Below are 19,994 nucleotides of genomic sequence, written 5' to 3' on the forward strand. Positions count from 1 at the left end.
GTGAGCATGAATTTTAACTGATGCCCCCCTCCCCGCCCCTCCCTTCTTTCTCGCACCGTGAAACGCTTTGTTGGAACCTGTCTGCCATGGGAAAATGATCTCCGGAATAGGCGTAATACCAAGTCTACACTGTACACGTATACGTCCATCACTGAAACAGAGACAAAACCCACTGTCATCAGTGAAGACAATAGGAAGCAATTTCACTTTCCAGTCAACACTTTCACAACACCAGAGTAGCCGTGTTTGGCGGCGCGATGATGTCAGTGGTTGCAGTGTCGCTGCAAGCAAATTGTTCACAACGGTTGTTGGCGACACAGTAGATGCAATACGAGCCCATATTTCTACCATGGGTGACGTTCACTCAGCTACAGCTGCTCACACAAGGCGTTGATTATGATGTGCATCTGTAATACGCAGACGTCCAGAAGCTGGTCTACGGCGCGGAAATGTTTCACACACCACTGCTGAAATCACCGACACACCACCCATACACTGTGTCCAACATGTGCTGCAATCCGTCGATATATCGATCCAGCTTTCCGCAGGCCCAGAGTGCCAACCATTCAAAATGGCTGTAGTTGTTCAACAGGAGTATGTACTCAACGGCGCAGTGTGATTGTACCCTAGAATGAATGTTGCGATCACTATTCATCTCTATACTCAGCTCGGTCACTACCTGCAGACTCAAAACAAAGGGAGCATAAAGAGGCCTCTTGAGCTCCGTCTCATCGCTAATGACCGTGAAAAATAAAACACTACTATTACACCCCTCAGCAAGCACTTCTTTTTCGCTCATGGTACTGAACACAGTCTGTGAGAACATCGCCTTCTTTTCCGGAAGTGTATTTGTCTGGTAATTTTCAGGTCTGGCATGTGCCTTACAATCAAGGCAATACTTGCGAAAACCTTGGTCAGAAGCTTGGGAGGGGGTGGGGCGGTTTGGGAACTAATTTAAATTAGTTCTGAGCCAATACGTCCCAGACGAAAATATATTACTTCGAAACGTGGTGTATGTTCTGTCGCTTATACCCGACAGAGCAGACACCACTGGTAGGACAGCGGCCGTAAAGATACAATATTGCGAGAAGCATGACTCCAGGCACCTTATGGGCATTGAAATAAATGAATGGTGAAGGCTGAAAACTTGTGCCGAACCGGGATTCGAACCCAGGTGCTCTACTTCTCTAGAATGGAGGCCTTAAATGCCTCACCCATCAGGAAACACTTCAGGGCCGACCCAAATTCTTTATATGTCAGACCCGTGGCCATATCTGACAGAACAGACACAACATTTCAGTTTGTATATGAAAGACTAAGGCTCTAGGTACCTTCAGTGCGTATGCAACATATCTCCGAACATTTGTGGGACTTAACGAATGTTACGAGGAGTGGCGCTAACGGAACGAGGTGCTACTGGCGTGTGACAGATTGAGAGCTTGGGTCGGCCGTGAAGCGCGTGCGGATAGCCGACGAAGGGGTCTGGGTTCGAGTTCCCGTCCAGCACAAGTTTTCAGCATTCACCATTCATTTATTTTTACGCCCATAAGATGACTGAAGTCTTGTTTCTCGTAATATAAAAATGTATGAGTTCTGTGTGTATATACACTCCTGGAAATTGAAATAAGAACACCGTGAATTCATTGTCCCAGGAAGGGGAAACTTTATTGACACATTCCTGGGGTCAGATACATCACATGATCACACTGACAGAACCACAGGCACATAGACACAGGGAACAGAGCATGCACAATGTCGGCACTAGTACAGTGTATATCCACCTTTCGCAGCAATGCAGGCTGCTATTCTCCCATGGAGACAATCGTAGAGATGCTGGATGTAGTCCTGTGGAACGGCTTGCCATGCCGTTTCCACCTGGCGCCTCAGTGGACCAGCGTTCGTGCTGGACGTGCAGACCGCGTGGGACGACGCTTCATCCAGTCCCAAACATGCTCAGTGAGGGACAGATCCGGAGATCTTGCTGGCCAGGGTAGTTGACTTACACCATCTAGAGCACGTTGGGTGGCACGGGATACATGCGGACGTGCATTGTCCTGTTGGAACAGCAAGTTCCCTTGCCGGTCTAGGAATCGTAGAACGATGGGTTCGATGACGGTTTGGATGTACCGTGCACTATTCAGTGTCCCTCGACGATCACCAGAGGTGTACGGCCAGTGTAGGAGATCGCTCCCCACACCATGATGCCGGGTGTTGGCCCTGTGTGCCTCGGTCGTATGCAGTTCTGATTGTGGCACTCACGTGCACGGCGCCAAACACGCATAAGACCATCATTGGCACCAAGGCAGAAGCGACTCTCACCGCTGAAGACGACACGTCTCCATTCGTCCCTCCATTCACGCCTGTCGCGACACGACTGGAGGCGGGCTGCACGATGTTGGGGCGTGAGCGGAAGACGGCCTAACGGTGTGCGGGACGGTAGCCCAGCTTCATGGAGACGGTTGCGAATGGTCCTCGCCGATACCCCAGGAGCAACAGTGTCCCTAATTTGCTGGGAAGTGGCGGTGCGGTCCCCTACGGCACTGCGTAGGAACCTACGGTCTTGGCGTGCATCCGTGCGTCGCTGCGGTCCGGTCCCAGGTCGACGGGCACGTGCACCTTGCGCCGGCTACTGGCGACAACATCGATATACTGTGGAGACCTCACGCCCCACGTGTTGAGCAATTCGGCGGTACGTCCACCCGGCCTCCCGCATGCCCACTATACGCCCTCGCTCAAAGTCTGTCAACTGCACATACGGTTCACGTCCACGCTGTCGCGGCATGCTACCAGTGTTAAAGACTGCGATGGAGCTCCGTACGCCACGGCAAACTGGCTGACACTGACGGCGGCGGTGCACAAATGCTGCGCAGCTAGCGCCATTCGACGGCCAACACCGCGGTTCCTGATGTGTCCGCTGTGCCGTGCGTGTGATCATTGCTTGTACAGCCCTCTCGCAGTGTCCGGATCAAGTATGGTGGGTCTGACACACCGGTGCCAATGTGTTCTTTTTTCCATTTCCAGGAGTGTAGATGTACGGTGAACTTCGTTTATTCGAAGGACTGTCGGTCATCCGGATTGTCACAAATCCGGATGTTCAGAAATTTAGAAAAAATTAGAACTAGAATGGTTAAATACCATAAACACTTAAGTTATGCTTATATTCACATAAACAAACAAGTTAAACATTATTTTCACAAAAACACATGGCAGATATTGTCAGGAAAAATGAGAGAGTTTGTACAGTGAAGTGGTGAATGAATTTATTTTGAATTAATTTTGCATGTTAATAACGTGCAAAACGATCAGGTTGGCGTTTACTGTCATTAGTTCAACCGAAGTTAATTCCGCCTACTGTTCAAAATATATCAGTATTTTGTACAGCTATATTGTCACTTCTATATGTGTCAAAATGCCTTCAGCTTGAGCGTCGATTTCGTCGGCTAATCGGTCATCACTATTGTCGATAATTTTGTGGTCAGAATTAATTCCATAGCCAGCGTCGTAATTTTGCAGCCTGCAATTTCTGTCATAAACACCTATATCTAAGTATCCTGGATTATATGTAAGGCTTCAATGAATTCCTACAGTTACCATTTTTAGCAGTTTCTCCCTTCAGTGACCAAACTGTGTCAGGACTTTCAAACTACTGCCATAGATAATTCTTCCAATTTGTAATTGTTGAAGTTCCAACAACAAACTAAGTCGCAATAATTCTTCTTTCTCCATTTCATGAAGTGCATTTTTGTCCATGAACACTGCCACCTTCCTAAGATTTAATACCATATTACACTAGCATATAACACGGGCAATGCCATACCATACAACATGGTTTTAACTTAGTAACTGCCAACATACCACTTTCCATCGTTGCGTATATAATAGCAAAAATTGGCATTACACGTCAGAAACATTAAGACAGTTGTTATACGACAGAACAAACATTAATCGCTATACGTGTTTCATCGTCACAGCTAACTATTCAGCAGTTGTAGCACACATTTAAAGAGTCCCACGTGAGTCAATAAGGTAATTAAAAAATGGAAATTATGCGTAACTGCAAAAGAACGGAATATCACATTACTGGAGCGTCGGAAGCTGCCTGAGGGTGATATGATTTGCGGAGGTTGCTGTTGTCTATGGGGAAGTTGCAATGCAGGAACAATCAAGGGAATTTCAGGAATAACTAGAAGACGTTTATGTGAAGGTTATTTACACTGCTTCCGAGGGCCCAACACCGCAAAGTGAGCCGCACCGCTAAGCCTTAAAACTCGAAAAACGTCTTTGTTTTGATATCGAGGTCTCATATAATCGCATAAGTTTTATACCTAATAATTCTGTATGAGCTTATTAGGCCGAATTTCGCTGTGGATACCGCAAATGAAGTCAATACCCTCCAACCATACACTCTCTCGTGTCAAATTACCAATAGTGCACGATCAAACCCGTTGTATTTCAGTTCGCCAAATCTAGAAGACATTTGAAGGAATGATTAATGGAATTTTGGCAGTTTTTCCCCATACTTCGCTTCATACAGACCACGACGCGTAGCTCTTTTATTTATTTATTTATTTTTGTTTTGTTTTTTCTCATCATATGGAAATTTTTGAGCCTTTGAAGCTGGCTGGATATAACCATTTTCCGTTAACATTTTTCTTTAACAAGATATTTCGGGTAACGCACAACATGTCTTAATATCCATAGCGTCTGAGTACTTCCTACAGTTCCTTTAAAGTAATATCGCCATGAGAGTTTTAGAGGAAAAATCGAAAGACAAAAAAGAAACTAATTCTTGTAACATAAATCTAATATACGTAAGTAATTAGTTGTTCGCTTGTTCGTCTTCTACGTATTCCTGTACCATTTTCCCGACTGTGATGAAACATTACTGATTTGCTGCGCACGTACTCGCGAAAGTTTCCTCCATAGAGGTTGGGGTAGAGGCGGGAGCGAAAAGAGATGACATAGCAGCGTAGCTCAGAAACGTTTGGAGCAATTTCAAATAAATTTGGTGTTGAAAACCTACCTGTTTGTATTTCTTTCCTGTTTTTGGTTGAATTTAATACTTTAAAAGTAGGAAGTGCAATCTGTCCCTTACTGGTGTCGTTCAATGTGCCGATCTAGCGGCGAGAGTGAACACTACAGCAAGCAACTAAGTTTGTTAGCGCGTGTATATACAGTATATTTGTGTCCAAAATTAAAGCAACAAACCGATATTTCCCCGTCCTGTGTGTAATTCACGATATAACTGTACAAACTGTCAACAGATGTCCGTACTATCGTGTTCGGTATTCTGGCCAACGGACAACCACGATAAAGATGACGTAAGAAACCTATAAAACGGTTTAGTGCTTGACGGATAGTCCTACATCGACAGTTGCTGTGTACATTCACAGATGGTGCAATATGGCGCAGAGAAGACACCTACCAGACCCTCTGCAGTGGAGAGCCATAGGAAGAATGGAAGCAAGACAGTTTATAGGGAGCAAAACTGTATCCCGAAGACCAGGACAGGGCTGTCCATTTGTGACATCAGAAAGACGGGACCGTTATTTAACTGTAAGGGCATGACGGTAGCGCCTTAATACTGCACGGCAATTGGCATCTGACCCCACAGCATCCACTGGACGTGTTGTATCGAGGCAAACGGTGTGCAGAAGGCTGCGGCAGAGTGTCCTTTACTGTCGGAAACCTGCTGTTCGTGTGCCTGTGACACCTCTTCACAGATGGGCACAGCATGCCACCTGGACGGTCGAACAGTGGGCTAATGCTCTTCTCACACATGAGTCCCTATTTGATCTGGAGAGTGGTTCTCGCCGGATTCGAATGTAGATGGAAAGTGGAACTCGATTTCGCGACGCAAAAACTGTGGAAATAGAACAATATTGAGGAGGATCCCTAACGGTGTGGGAAGGGATTATGTTAACCACACGAACACCTCTTCACGAAATCGCACGGGCGAACCGGCAAGGTTTGCTGCCAGGTTTCATGACTAGTTCCTGGGACCTCGGATGCGAGGTTGTTGCAAGGTGCTGTGCGCTCAGACTTAGTACTGATGAACGACAATACTGGACATCATAGAGGACGGAAGGTTCATGTTCTCTTGGAAGATAATGGCTGCTCACTCTCTCGGTTTCAATCCCATGAGCACGTCTGAGTTCCACAGGGAGACGGGTTGCATCACATCAGCTTCGACCAAACACTCTCCAAGACTTGCGAGCAGCTTTGCAGGAGAAACGGGCTTTATTAACTTGAGATTGATGACATCATTCACAGCATGCCCGTCGTTGTCATGCCTGCATTCCTGCCACAGGTTGTCACATCCTATACTGAGCTATTAAACCAGTTGGCAGAATGTGTGTGAAAATCCGCTTAGTTGGAGAAAATGAAGAAAACTTTTATCAGTCGTTATGCGTGTTGCTATTGTTTACGCTCTATATTCTGTACATTCAAATGTTGAAATGTGTGTGAAATCTTATGGGACTTAACTGCTAAGGTCATCAGTCCCTAAGCTTACACACTACTTAACCTATATTATCATACGGACAAACACACACACCCACGCCCAAGGGAGGACTCGAACCTCCGCCGGGACCTGCCGCACATTCTATGACTGCAGCGCAAATTGGGTGCATAGACCAGAGAAATCAGTACCCAGAACAACCACCTCTAGCCGAAATAACGGCCTTGATATGCCTGGGCATTGAGTCAAACAGAGCTTTGATGGCGTGTACAGATACAGCTGCCCATGCAGCTTCAACACGATACCACAGTTCATCAAGAGTAATAACTGGCGTATTGTGACGAGCCAGTTGCTCGGCCACCATTGACCAGAGGTTCTCAGTTGGTGAGAGATCTGGAGAATGTGCTGGCCAGGGCAGCAGTAGAACATTTTCTGTATCCAGAAAGGCCCGTACAGGACCTGGAACATGCGGTCCTAGATCATCCTGCTGAAATGTAGGATTTCTCACAGATCGAATGAAGGGTAGAGCCACGGATTTTAACACGTCTGAAATGTAACGTCCACTGTTCAAAGCGTCGTCAATGCGCACAAGAGGTGACCGAGACGTGTAACCAATGGCACCCCATACCATCGCGCCGGGTGATACGCCAGTATGGCGATGACGAATACATGCTTCCAATGCGCGTTCACCGCGATGTCGCCAAACACGGATGCGACCATCAAGATGCTGTAAACATAATCTGGATTTATCCGAAAAAAATGAAGTTTTGCCATTCGTGCACCCAGGTTCGTCGTTGAGCACACAGTTGCAGGCGCTCCTGTCTGTGATGCAGCGTCAAGGGTAACCGCAGCCATGGTCTGCGAGCTGATAGTCCATGCTGCTGCAAACGTCATCGAACTGTTCGTGCAGATGGTTGTTGCCTTGCAAACGTCCCCATCTGTTGACTCAGGGATCGAGACGTGGTTGCACTATCCGTTACAGCCATGCAGATAAGATGTCTGTCATCTCGACTACTAGTGATACGAGGCCGTTGGAATCCAGCACGGCGCTCCGTATTACCCTCCTGACCCCACCGATTCCATATTCAGCTAACAGTCATTGGATCTCGACCAACGAGAGCAGCAATGTCGCGATACGATAAACCGCAATCGCTATAGGCTACAATCCGACCTTTAGCAAAGTCGGAAACGTGATGGTACGCATTTCTCCTCCTTACACGAGGCATCACAACAACGTTTCACCAGGCAACGCCGGTCAACTGCAGTTTGTGTATGAGAAATCGGTTGGAAACTTTCCTCATGTCAGCACGTTGAAGGTATCTCCCCGGCGCCAACCTTGCGTGAATGCTCTGGAAAGCTAATGACTTGCATATCATAGCATCTTCTTCCTGTCGGTTAAATTTCGCGTCTGTAGCACGTCCTCTTCGTGGTGTGGCAGTTGTAGTTGTAAGATGGCAAGAACTATGCCCGTTACATGAAGTCATTAATGATCACCTAACTCACGTTGAGCAAACTGTAGGGCTCAACAAAAATGACTGACAAGGCACAATGCATCTTGTAGAGGGTATAATATGGACGTATTGGAATAATTAATGTCGGGTGATGGTTTTAAAGTAATTCACACGACATGAAAACTTCGTGGAGGCTAGTTTACCCCTGGGAAGTATTTGAGCTGATCACAGCGTGCAGCTGGGGAACGGCGATGGGAAGCGACAACAGGCAGCTTAGGGCGGTTCAAACTCTTGAGAAAGGGGTAACGGGGCGCGGCCTCCAGCTGCCATAAGATGAGTAACAGTGAGAGAGGGGGGTAGTTGGCCCCATGCTGGTGTACCGGGAAGCAGATGGAGAACTTGTACGCCTGTTGATAAAAGTCCGTCCTACGGTTTTCAGTGAAACATGCGAGAAAGCCGCGCAAAGCTACAGTCAACAGAGGTCAAAATATGCATGTTGCTGACTATAGCAACTTCACGCTGAATTCACGATCCGCAGAGTCTGAAGTAAATCAGATGAAGAACGACAGAATGAAATACGCCGGCCTCCGATGGGAACGTAGGACCGAGGAATTTAAAGTAATCTCCTGGGAGTCAGAATCCTGGAAAACTTCGTGTTTCTACAGACGCTAACCTTGATGGGTGGCCTGGGAGGAGCTAAACAGCAGACTTTGAGAGGAAGGGAAATTTTGTGGGAATTTGTTCACTTTCCAGAGCAGGCATTGGTCGGCACTGGGAAGCGACACATAAGTGACGCGACTTGCGCTGCAATTGGCGTAAGTAAGTTTGCTGGAGGGGAAACCGAGGGGAAGAGCGGAATGTGAGAAGTCTCCGTAGGGGTCTTCAGTTCCCAGATTGCCTAGAGTGCGGACGTGGCGTTCTTTACTCAGCTTGCCTGAGAAAGAGTGAGCATCTCTGCAGTTTAGGACTTAGCAAATGGAACGATTGAGCTTGGAGATGGGAAGTTTTGGTTCAGCTGTGTACCGAGTAAAATAGCTAGGAGTGAATAGACGAGCGCAGCCTTGCAGCACCACGAAGTCGGCCGACGTCCGCACGACGACGCCGTTCCGCCACGCTGTATTCGGTGATATTGCGCAAGCTCCTGCCACTGATTAATTTGTTGGATCACGTCGGCAAAGCTTCCACGAGGGTTTCATGGGCCATGTATTGTAGAATTCTTCTCGCACTTCGCATTACGCCTGGGGCAGTCGATAGGAATTACTTTTGATTTATTGCTCTTTACTCCACACAGACGCAATTTATTAGCACTGCCTGTGAGGAGAGTCTTGTAATGTGATGATTGAAGGTCGTGAGTTAAAGTAAATCTGTGCTAATCGACTGCATCTGTTTTCAATCAAGTAGTTGAAATCCCAAGTCACTTTCTTAATTAATTTTATTTTCAACATTTGCATCTGGTGTTCAATAGCTGGATATAACATCGAGGTGCACTCCTTTTTAATTAAAAGGGATCAATTCTGAACCAATTAATGTCAACACTACCACCGCAGTTCAATCAGGAGTCACAGGGCCTTATTACTTTCTTTGCGTTATCCGACATTGTGGCAGTTTTGTGCTCTCTGTTGATCTGTTAGTCAATTACCTGTGGTGAACACACACCAAAACCAGATAAGTGACGGGTGGGGTGTTACAAAATGGCCAGTAATGTACATGGCAAATCGATGCAGGACCAGTTACGAGGTACCGGTTCTTCAATATTTGCCACTACCAGCAGCACGATCAACAATTTGTGTGTGCGTCTGGGGGGGGTAGGAGTGGGGCGGCGGGGGGGGGGGGGGGGGAGGGGGGTGAACAACATCCTGTAAGGACGCAATATCCCAGAAGCACATCGTGTGCGGTTCGGCCATGTCGTCTTCCCCGCGAAACTGCCGGTACTTGGGAACAGAGGTCCAGACAGTGCGAGCCGCAGTCCGTCGGAATCCGGAGCGCAGGCGACCTCCTATCAGCAGTTATCGGTGTCGCGTGATTTACGCGCGACGGCACAATGCGGCCACAGCCATACGTCTGGCGCGGCCCGGCGCAGCGGTCTGGAGCGGCGCGACCCCCGGCGGCTAACGAGCGGACACAGGCCGACGTGGGCGGCGGCGCGCGGCGGCTGCCAAGTTCCACCCACGCCTTTGTCTCAGCCAGCAACAATGGCGCGCCGGCGATCGCCCGCCGCCGCCGCCGCCGACAATGGGCCCCTGAGTTACGGCCCGGAGTCTCACCTCGGCCTCCTTATCTCTCTCTTTCCCCGTGGGCGTTCTTTCACCTCCGCTGTTTATCAGCCGATGAGGATCTGCCCGCCCTATCCCGAGTTCTAGGGCGACCCGGGGATCACAGCCGCCGGAGGACTGGTGCGGGAAATTTCCGATCTCACGCGCAATTTGGGCTTCGCGCCAGAGGGGAATCAATAAAAAACCCATTTGCCGCCGACAATTAAAAAATAACCGGCTATATCGGGGTGTAATCAGTCTTGGTACCGTAACCACGCCGTTCTCTCTCTCTCTCTCTCTCTCTCTCTCTCTCGCTGTGTGTGTGTGTGTTTTGTATGCTTTTTCAGCGAGAGTTTTTTTTGGGGGGGTGGGGGGTGGGTATGGGGAAGGGGTGCATGGCCGTGCAAGAGGGTGTGAATTTTCACAGATCAGTTACATGTAGTTGTGCAAATGGGACGTAGGAATGTTCCACTACCTTACTGACTTACATTTATATATTATGTTGTATTTATTAATTCATCCTGATCTCATTAGGGCCATGAGGTGCTTTCTTGCACAGCACTAGAGCTTCACACGTACGTGATAGTTACCTAAGAAATAACGATTTTATATTTATTTATTACTTTGTGACCTTCGTTAGATTACTCTAATCAGACATACAAAAGTACAGACAAGTTGTTATTTGATAACACAATTCAGTTGAATAATATTTCAATACAATTCAGTAGTACTGTGGTTATACAAGGATTATTGTAATTTATTGTTAAATAGGGCTGTTTTGCTCTTCTGTCTTTCAGATATTTTCTTTCTTTCGTCGTCAGGGGCTACTCTTCCTGTAGTCTTCTAACTGATCGTCGTTTATAGTTTGATTTGAGTGTCTTGCACGATTCCGGTTTTCTCTGTTTTGTTTCTTAGTCATCTGCCGTGCCTTGTTTTCTGGTGTTCTCGTCAAATGTCCAAAGAATGAGATTCTGCTTATTACTGGTTCTGTTTTCTTGTATACTGTTTAATTTGAAACTATTCTGCAAAACCCACTTACCTGATATTATTTATTAATGCATTTCCTAATTATTCTTCTTTCTATCTCTAGTATTAGTTGTTTTTAAGATGATTTCAGCTTCCTATGTTCCTTGTGTAACTGTTTTATAATGTTTTAATTTTGCGTCTGTGGATTGGCTTTTCTGCTGTATGCGTTTTTAGTAATGTAATTTGCTTTGTTTAGTTTTCTATTCTGTTTTGTCATGATGGTTTCATATGACAAATAGTATTAAATTGATTTGGGTGACTATGAACTAATACAGTTAATATTGGCAGAACTTCCAGTACTGCTACTTCCACTAATAATGATGATGATAACAATAATAAGAATAATGATAGTGGCAGACATAAAAAGAATTTATAAATGTACAAAAAAGATGTTTACTGATATAGCGAATTCTGGGGAAGAGATATTTAAGGAGACTGCCCCAGCTAAGAACACTGTGGGGTGAGGAAGATCTGGTTTGAAGAATGATGTTGTACTCATTTTTTTGGGATTTACGAGTGTATAACAATATTCATAAAATAACTACTTTCGTTTTCAGTCACTTTTATTTACCAATACTCACTGCCACGCTGTGTTTTGGTATCACGCTATCATCATCAGGTGCTTTACAGTTACATGCACAGCAATTTTTAATCACATATGCATTTGGAGTATAGTGAGATCTACTTCCTTGGCGTACCAGTAAAGTCACATACTGAAATTTGTTCCTGTCCAGAAAGATTTATATATTTCAGTGTGTTTAATAATCTCTGTGATGTCTTTAATTAGATTTGTGCTGAATATACCCCAGTCTTGCACACACTGTCCACGAATGAACACTACAGCGTCTTTCGCAAGTTCACATACAGATATTTACAGGCCAAAGGTTATTAACTGGTAAGATAAAACTTATTTCAGTTGCTAATATGGTCCATACTTTGAGAATACAGTATGTTCATGTCGTGGGACGTACTATGTGGTGTGATTATTTAGTATACGTTTGTTTATTAGGACAATTTGTGTTTTGTTTCGAAGTAAAGTACAGCATATAGTATTGTAAACTATATGCCGAAGCAAGTTGAATAGTGTAACACGCGTCTGCCGCGAACAGGAAGATGGGTAACAGAGTCAGTTACCATAAACAAAGCAATGAGCAATTCTTTCTTTCGGTGAATTACTCGAAGATATCATCGCCCACATCGCAACCTGGTGATGAGAGAAGAGCGGGAACAAACCACACTGACAGTCATAAAATCCTGAAATGCTACTGTAAGTGCGAGAATAGGAAATAGAATCGAAGGAGGATATTGGCTTGAGTGGGGGTGCTAGAGGTCTGCTAGAGGTCTAAGATATTTTTCACGTTTTATTGCAAATGCCCTCTTCAAAACAACAAGGGCAGTACTTATATTTGAATGGAGAACGTAACAACTAGAACTGCATCGTAGCCAGACAAAATTTACAAATTAAATGCTTCACTTCAAATTTCACTCAGATGCGGACTAGTAGGGATGAACGATGTGTTCAAAATCAAGAGGACAAAGAAAAAGAATACAATATGACGTTTAGCACTGAAAATTTCGGGACGGAATGAAACTACCTGCAAATTGTCCAAGGCAGTGACCGAAGCCAGATGCTGTGAAGTGGAAAAAGAACTGAACAACATTTCCAGAAAACGCAAAAATAAATCAAATGGAAATTTGACTATTTTCGATCTTAACATCCAATATTTTCATGCTTGAAATGAGGAAACGCTTAAGCCTGGTTGTATATAATTGTCTGTTAAAGCACTATATTTATTTGTTACAAATCAATGACTTTTGTTTGCATGCTACACCTAACGCTCGTATCGGTCCTTAACTATTTCGTTACGCTCTACTTCCACGACCAGTGCTAACGCGAACACGCGAGTGAGCTTACCTGCGGGCTTGTTTGCTCTTATCGACGTTCGCTGAGAGGAAACGGAAAATAACAGAAATAAAAGGCTTACGATTTGTCATACCGACAAGTTTATATTTCGAGTACGCTCGAACGGTTACCGTCTTACAGGTTCAAGTACCTACTTATCCATTCCCCTTACCTCATAGTGGTAGAAAGCAAAACCTCTCTGATATGACAGCAAATTCACAAATTCCCAGTATATGGTATACTGTCTTCAACAATATGCATTTACAATGGACTTACGGCGATACTTACCAGATCTATTTTTTATTGTGTTACGTGTCAATCCAAACAACTTACACAACTGAAATATTTCGATTTAAAGAGTAATCAAATAGCGATTGAGATCTCTTAATTCTGTTTGTGACTTATAGGAATTATAATAAACAGGCTAAGAATCTTAGTATCTGAAGCACCAAAAGAAGACATAGACCGCAGGAGTTTATGGAAGAACTAACGAACAGCGTTAGATAGTAGTAACAGTTCCAGTACATATTGAAATAGGCACACCGAAAACCAAACTGATTTCGACCTGAGTCAGTATCGGCTAAGTTACTGTAAACGATATATTGTTCTTAAGTCATTTCTTATGATTATTATTGTTTATTAGTGTGCTGTTCACTAATTTCACTACAGTTGTTTCTTTTCTTCAGCTACTTAGTCTCATTACCAGCGAGTCTTGGGTCATGTAACGTCGGACACATAGTTATTTAGACAGATTTACATGTTGCTATTTGTATATTTTGTCATTTATGTGTATCAGTGAAGTACGAACTATAAGCAATTTTGTATTTAGGTCATAAAACATGAATGAATCTTTCTGATTATTAGTAATTTGTTCTGGTTTAGCAGAGGAATGAAGTGTGTCACATTGTAGATACATCAAGAACACAGACTGTCCACTCAAGTAAGCCACCAAAAAACGATAAAGCAATGAATTAAGCGCTTGTATATATGGTGATCTGCGACTGCTACACAAAATTTACTCCTGCACGCTAGCCTTAAACTTCCTCCCACGTAATTCTGAAACTGCACCTACACGTTAATCGGTATCGCAAGACGTATACATCTTCACTGTTAACAAATCTGCCATACTTCGTTTGATTTGTATCTCTTCTCTGCGTCTAAGGGTGGTGAATATAAAATATATATTTATTTACTTATCCTCGGCACTTCAGAGAAGAGCTATTTACGTTCGGATTTGACAAGCAACAGTCTAGGTGTTTCTCAAGCGAGTTACAGTATTGCCAACGTAAGATAACTACCAATCCACAACGCGACTTAGCAGACAACTTTCTCTTGTCCTTCTAGAGACAGACAGCATTATCGTTTCGTGATCAGCTGGCGTAAGAATATGCACAGGCTAATCAACATATGGACTTTTGAAATTAACTGAAATTAACTTACATATTTGTTAAATAATCTGGCTGTACGTCTATACGCATTCACTTATTTATAACATTTACAAACTTGGTAAACTGTTGTACATTGCAATGAACAAATGTTTGATGAAGTTAACTCATAAGTGAATCAGTATGGCAAAGAAAAATTACGCATTATTTAATTAAATTAAAAATTGTATATATGAACTGCTGTGCTAAACAAGCGAAAAAATAAATTAAAGCGCATTCTGTGTTCTTTTCAAATCAGTACATGCAAAATAAAATCACAGTGAACGAACAATTACTGATTAAAATATACATATTCATGAAATAATTAAGGCCAGAGATTTGTGTGAATGCAGCCTTTGGTTTGAATGTTCAGGCAACACTTACAGTATCCTGAAACTGTAGTGGCAAATAGACCTGTACAATATACGGAGCACTAGTACCAGTGAGTTGCATATTCGGGGTGCATCACATACCATTTAACGATTATGTTTCCTTCAAAGTCTGTAAGCCCTATCAGTTTTTGCTGAAGATCTGTATCGTAAACTGTGTTAGTTGCCTAGGGCATTTGTTAAATGGAAGATATCGATGCTTCAAATACGTAGCCGCATTTATATTTTTATGGTAGTTGTGTAGACCTACCATTTGGTCGCATTTTCTTGGACGAGAGGAACGCAAAGGTGGAAAAGGGTGGAAGTGTTCCTACTGTTCTTGTTTTAAGATTTGAAAAACTATGTAATTTTCAATCTCACTGAGGTCAAAGATTATATCAGCGACAGAATGTAACAGATCGATTCTGCGTTGACAGGATCGATCATCAGAATCAAGTTCAACAATCCGCTGAAAGTAGAAATAAGATAACTTTTTATTCCGATTACGGTACTCAGCTAAGTCATTTGCTTGAGCTGCGGATTAGTGATCAACTCTCACTATTAGAACAAGCATGATAGGAACGAAACAGAACATGAAAAAAACATTGATTTGCCACGTGACCGCTTAGTGGTACACGTGGCAAAAAGTGTGTTTTTTTTCTATATAACTATCTTTCATCAAGAACCCAGAGTCAAGTTAACGATATTATGAAAAACCAAATAGTACGAAATGAACGTTAATAATCTACAACATGGAATCGACTTACAGGCAGAGAAAAGACTACATATTAAAATGTCAACCCTTTCACAGAAATAAGCAAATAATGGAAATGTTCACAGTAAGATCCAAGATGAAGGCGAAAAATGTAAGGACTTGCAGACACCACTTACCGTCTTGGTAAACTGTTGATTAGAGAGGACAAGGATTGAAAAAAAAGGTCAGTATACACTGGAACTGAAACTAAATTTCTGCTGCTATACGATGCTCAATGGAAATGATACTAGGTGGGCTCTTTCGGATAGGCGAAATAGGAAACCGCCTTAGCTGCCTGTATTTTTGGGGGGAGAAGAAGCGCCAGATATTGAGTGTATAACCGAAAGCTTTCAATAAACTGGTTTTCTACCCGTTTATGTTCTTGGCAGTTTTGCTACTGATGACCACAGGCTACAAGCAATGCCATTGCGCCTATGTGAATGGCTGCTAACTGTTGTCCTACTCAACCACATATCCATTCTCCCAGTCAATCATAAACAAGAGCCTGTGAATAGCAGTCGCACTTCTGATATTAAAAGTAATGCTTCTCGTTTCTCAGTCGTAACTTTTGTTCAGTTTACGTTTGAAAATTTACCCAGTTCTTATAAATAGTCGTTAGTTGTTGTAAGACTAATTACAAATTATATTAATTCGGTTAGCAACGGTGGATGCTTTGCTAAATAGTGGCTTCGTATATGTAAGTTCACGGGTTAATATCCTGCCGAGGTCAGCAGAGTTTTCAGTTTTAAAAATCTACTGCACGCCGTGTCGCATGAGGATGCAGTCTCGAAAAAGCCTTGAAGTACATTTACTGCACTTCTTAGAAAATTCGAGATTCGTATTTTGCACCCAAATTGTTGATAGTGGCGTACATGCGTAAGTAAAGTTGTCAGGGACAAAAATTGCAAGAATATCTGCAGTATCGATGTATAAGTAGGCTGTTTAGATTTTTATGTTGGTAACAGCACGTACCTGTCTGTATGAAAATCACTGGCTGTACTGTGTGCAGTCTATGGCTGGTTGGCATTGTTGGAATATTTCCTATTGTAGTGTTCGGCAGCTGGATGTGAACAGCGTGTAGCGTTGCGCAGTTGGAGGTGAGCCGCCAGCAGTGGTGGATGTGGAGAGAGAGATAGCAGTGGTGGATGTGGGGAGAGAGATGGCATAATTTTGAGAGCGGACGATCTGGACGTGTGTCCGTCACAAAAAGGAAATTTGAAAGACTCGATGCCATGAACAGATTATATATATATATAATATAATGACTTTTGAACACAATTAAGGTAAATACACTGTTTGTACTCTATCAAAATCTTTCATTTGCTAACTATGCGTATCAGTAGTTAGTGCCTTCAGTAGTTAGAATCTTTTATTTAGCTGGCAGTATTGGCGCTAGCTGTATTGCAGTAGTTCGAGTAACGAAGATTTTTGTGAGGTAAGTGATTCATGAAAGGTATTGAAAGTCAGATTGCGTTGCGTTAAAAATATTGTGTCAGTTTAGTGTTGATCAGAATGAGTAAAGAGAGAAATGTCTGAGTACGTTTAGTTTTGCTCATCTGTTTGAAAATCAAATAACGTAAGAGGTTTTATCAGCACAGTCTTTAATAATTTTTCAAAGGGGACGTTTCAGATGTATCGGCTTCCCGATATATCATGTGGGTGATATCGATGCTCCTGATAAAACAGACGAAAGTTACCGACATTTTTCAATGTAGAAATTTCATGCAAAAATTAGATTATTAATAAGCTGACGGAAGAAATCATAACACCAAGAAATAGTTAATGTAGAACTGGAAATTTCTGGAATAGATTTGTATAAGCAAATAGATAGGTTATTAACACAGCCAGATCACAGGTTAATCTAAGTGCGAGGTAAGCCAGTACAAATGTAAAATATTGGTATATTAATAACTGAACCCCCACAATGGCGAATGCAAGCATGCAAATGTGCATGTATTGTGTAGCATAGGTGCCTGATGTCAGTTTGTGGGATGGAGTTGTAGTCAACACAGGGGGGTTAATGCTGGTTGTAGATGTTGCTGGAGTAGTCGCTCGATGATGTCCCACATGTGCTCGACTGGAAACAAATCTGATGATCGACCAGGCCACGACAACATTTCGACACAACATTGTAGTACATGTTGGATTGCCGCATTGGTATGTGGTCGAGCATTACCCGTTTGGAAAACACCACCTGAAATGGTGTTCATGAAGCGCAGCACAACGTGTCGAATCAGCAGACTGACGAACAATTATGCAGTTAGGGTATGTGTGATAAGAGTGTGCTCCTTCTGTCATACAAAATACCATCCCAGATCAGCACTCCTAGTGATGGTCCAATGTGGATAGCACCTAGCAGTCCGACTGATTTGTTACAGGCCCTCAACCGTCCGGCTCCTAATTAACACACGGCCATCACTGGCACGGAGGGAGAACCAGTTTTCATCAGAAAACACAACAGAGTTCAACCCTGCCCTCCAATGAGCTCTTGCTTGACAAATCACAAATAACGGGGCCCGCAGTGGAATTCAAGGTACGGAGAACCTGGCTCGGAGCTGTCCTTGAAGTAACTGATTTGTAATAGTTCGTTGTGTCACTGTAGTGCCAACTGATGCTCAAATTACTGCTGGATATGCAATACTATGCCTCAGAGCCGTACATCGAGCACGATGGTCTTCCCTCTCGGTAGTACCACGTGGCCGTCTGGAGCACAGTCTTATTGCAACCATACATTGTCGTGACCACCGCTGCCAGCAATCATTTATAGTGGATACATTCCTACCAAATCTTTCCGCAGTATCGCAGAAGGAACACCTAGCTTCTCGTAGACCTATTACACGACCTCGTTCAGACTCAGTCAGGTGCTGGTATGGCGACTTTGTCCCCTTAGAGATATTCTTGACTAATGTGAACTCACCACGTTCAATCTCAAAGATAACTAACGTTCACAACCGTAACAGCTTGTATTTAAAGCAGACCTGATTTTCAGCCTCCTAATGGCGCTACGAGCACCAATCTTATGCGACAGCTGCGAAATCGGAATAGCCATAATCTTTCAAATGTAGAAACACGCATAGCAACTTTCCATTATGTCGTACAACTCTTTCTTGGTGTTCGACTTTTTTTCCATTAGTGTGGAACAAAACTGTTACATTCGAAGCAGGAAAGGAATTACCGAAATTTTTTCTGAGAGAGGTCTATGATAGTTGGTTTAGACACAAATTGCACCAGGAAATTAACACAACTAGTTAATGTTTTCATTCATTTTTAATTAAAGAATTTTGTAGAGTTGATTATTACACTTAATGCAGACGTCAAAGAGAAAAAAGTTGGCAGAACATGGCTACAAAAAAGAATACATTTATAAGACACATCCTGATGCGTCAGGCATTAATTACTTTGGTAAGGGAGAGAATTATAATAGTATAATTTTAAGAAGATCAAGGCATGAATACAGGAAGCAGGTTCAACAGGCGGGTGTAGATTACAGGAGGAGGAGGAGGAGGAGGAGGAGATTAGAGTTTAACGTCCCGTCGACAACTAGGTCATTAGAGACGGAGCACAAGCTCGGATTAGGGAAGGATGGGGAAGGAAATCGGCCGTGCCCTTTGAAAGGAACCATCCCGGCATTTGCCTGAAATGATCTAGGGAAATCACGGAAAACCTAAATCAGGATGGCCGCACGCGGGATTGAACCGTCGTCCTCCCGAATGGGAGTCCAGTGCGCTAACCACTGCGCCACCTCGCTCGGTCTGTAGATTACAGTAGGTATGCGGAGATGCAGACTGCCACAGCATAGACTAGCATGGAGAGTTGCAGTATTTAGACTCAAGGTAACACATTTTGATGGGATGAACGAAAAACAGTGATTATTTATGTCCAATATCCGGTAAAAGTTTACATAAAATATAATGATGAAAGCCGAATAGATCGAAGTAATATGTCGATACTGTTGATTCGATAGACTGGTAAATATCGACAACTACGATATAGCGTGCAATTTGTATTCACTGCAGTCCCATTACTTACTAGATATGGCCACTATTCTACATTTATCATTGCCATATCTAAGAAGCAAAGAGACCGCTGTGTATAGAGATTGCACGCAAGATCCTATCTATAAACTTTTTATTACTTCTTCTTTTGTTTTCTATATGTTCTACTGTTTTCCTTTCCTTAAAATTAAATTTTGCAAACATTCACTAAACCATATTTACCAAGACATGATATGGTGAAGTATGTGGATTGCGCGACCTTAATTTCCAATATAAAACTTATTTATCTTCTGTACAACACTTATTGCAAGCAGATACAAAAAAAAATCTGTTTGTTTTAGATCTGGAGATAATCGTCTGA

Source organism: Schistocerca gregaria, chromosome 7, assembly GCF_023897955.1.
Source record: "Schistocerca gregaria isolate iqSchGreg1 chromosome 7, iqSchGreg1.2, whole genome shotgun sequence".
Classification (NCBI taxonomy): Eukaryota; Metazoa; Arthropoda; class Insecta; order Orthoptera; family Acrididae; genus Schistocerca; species Schistocerca gregaria.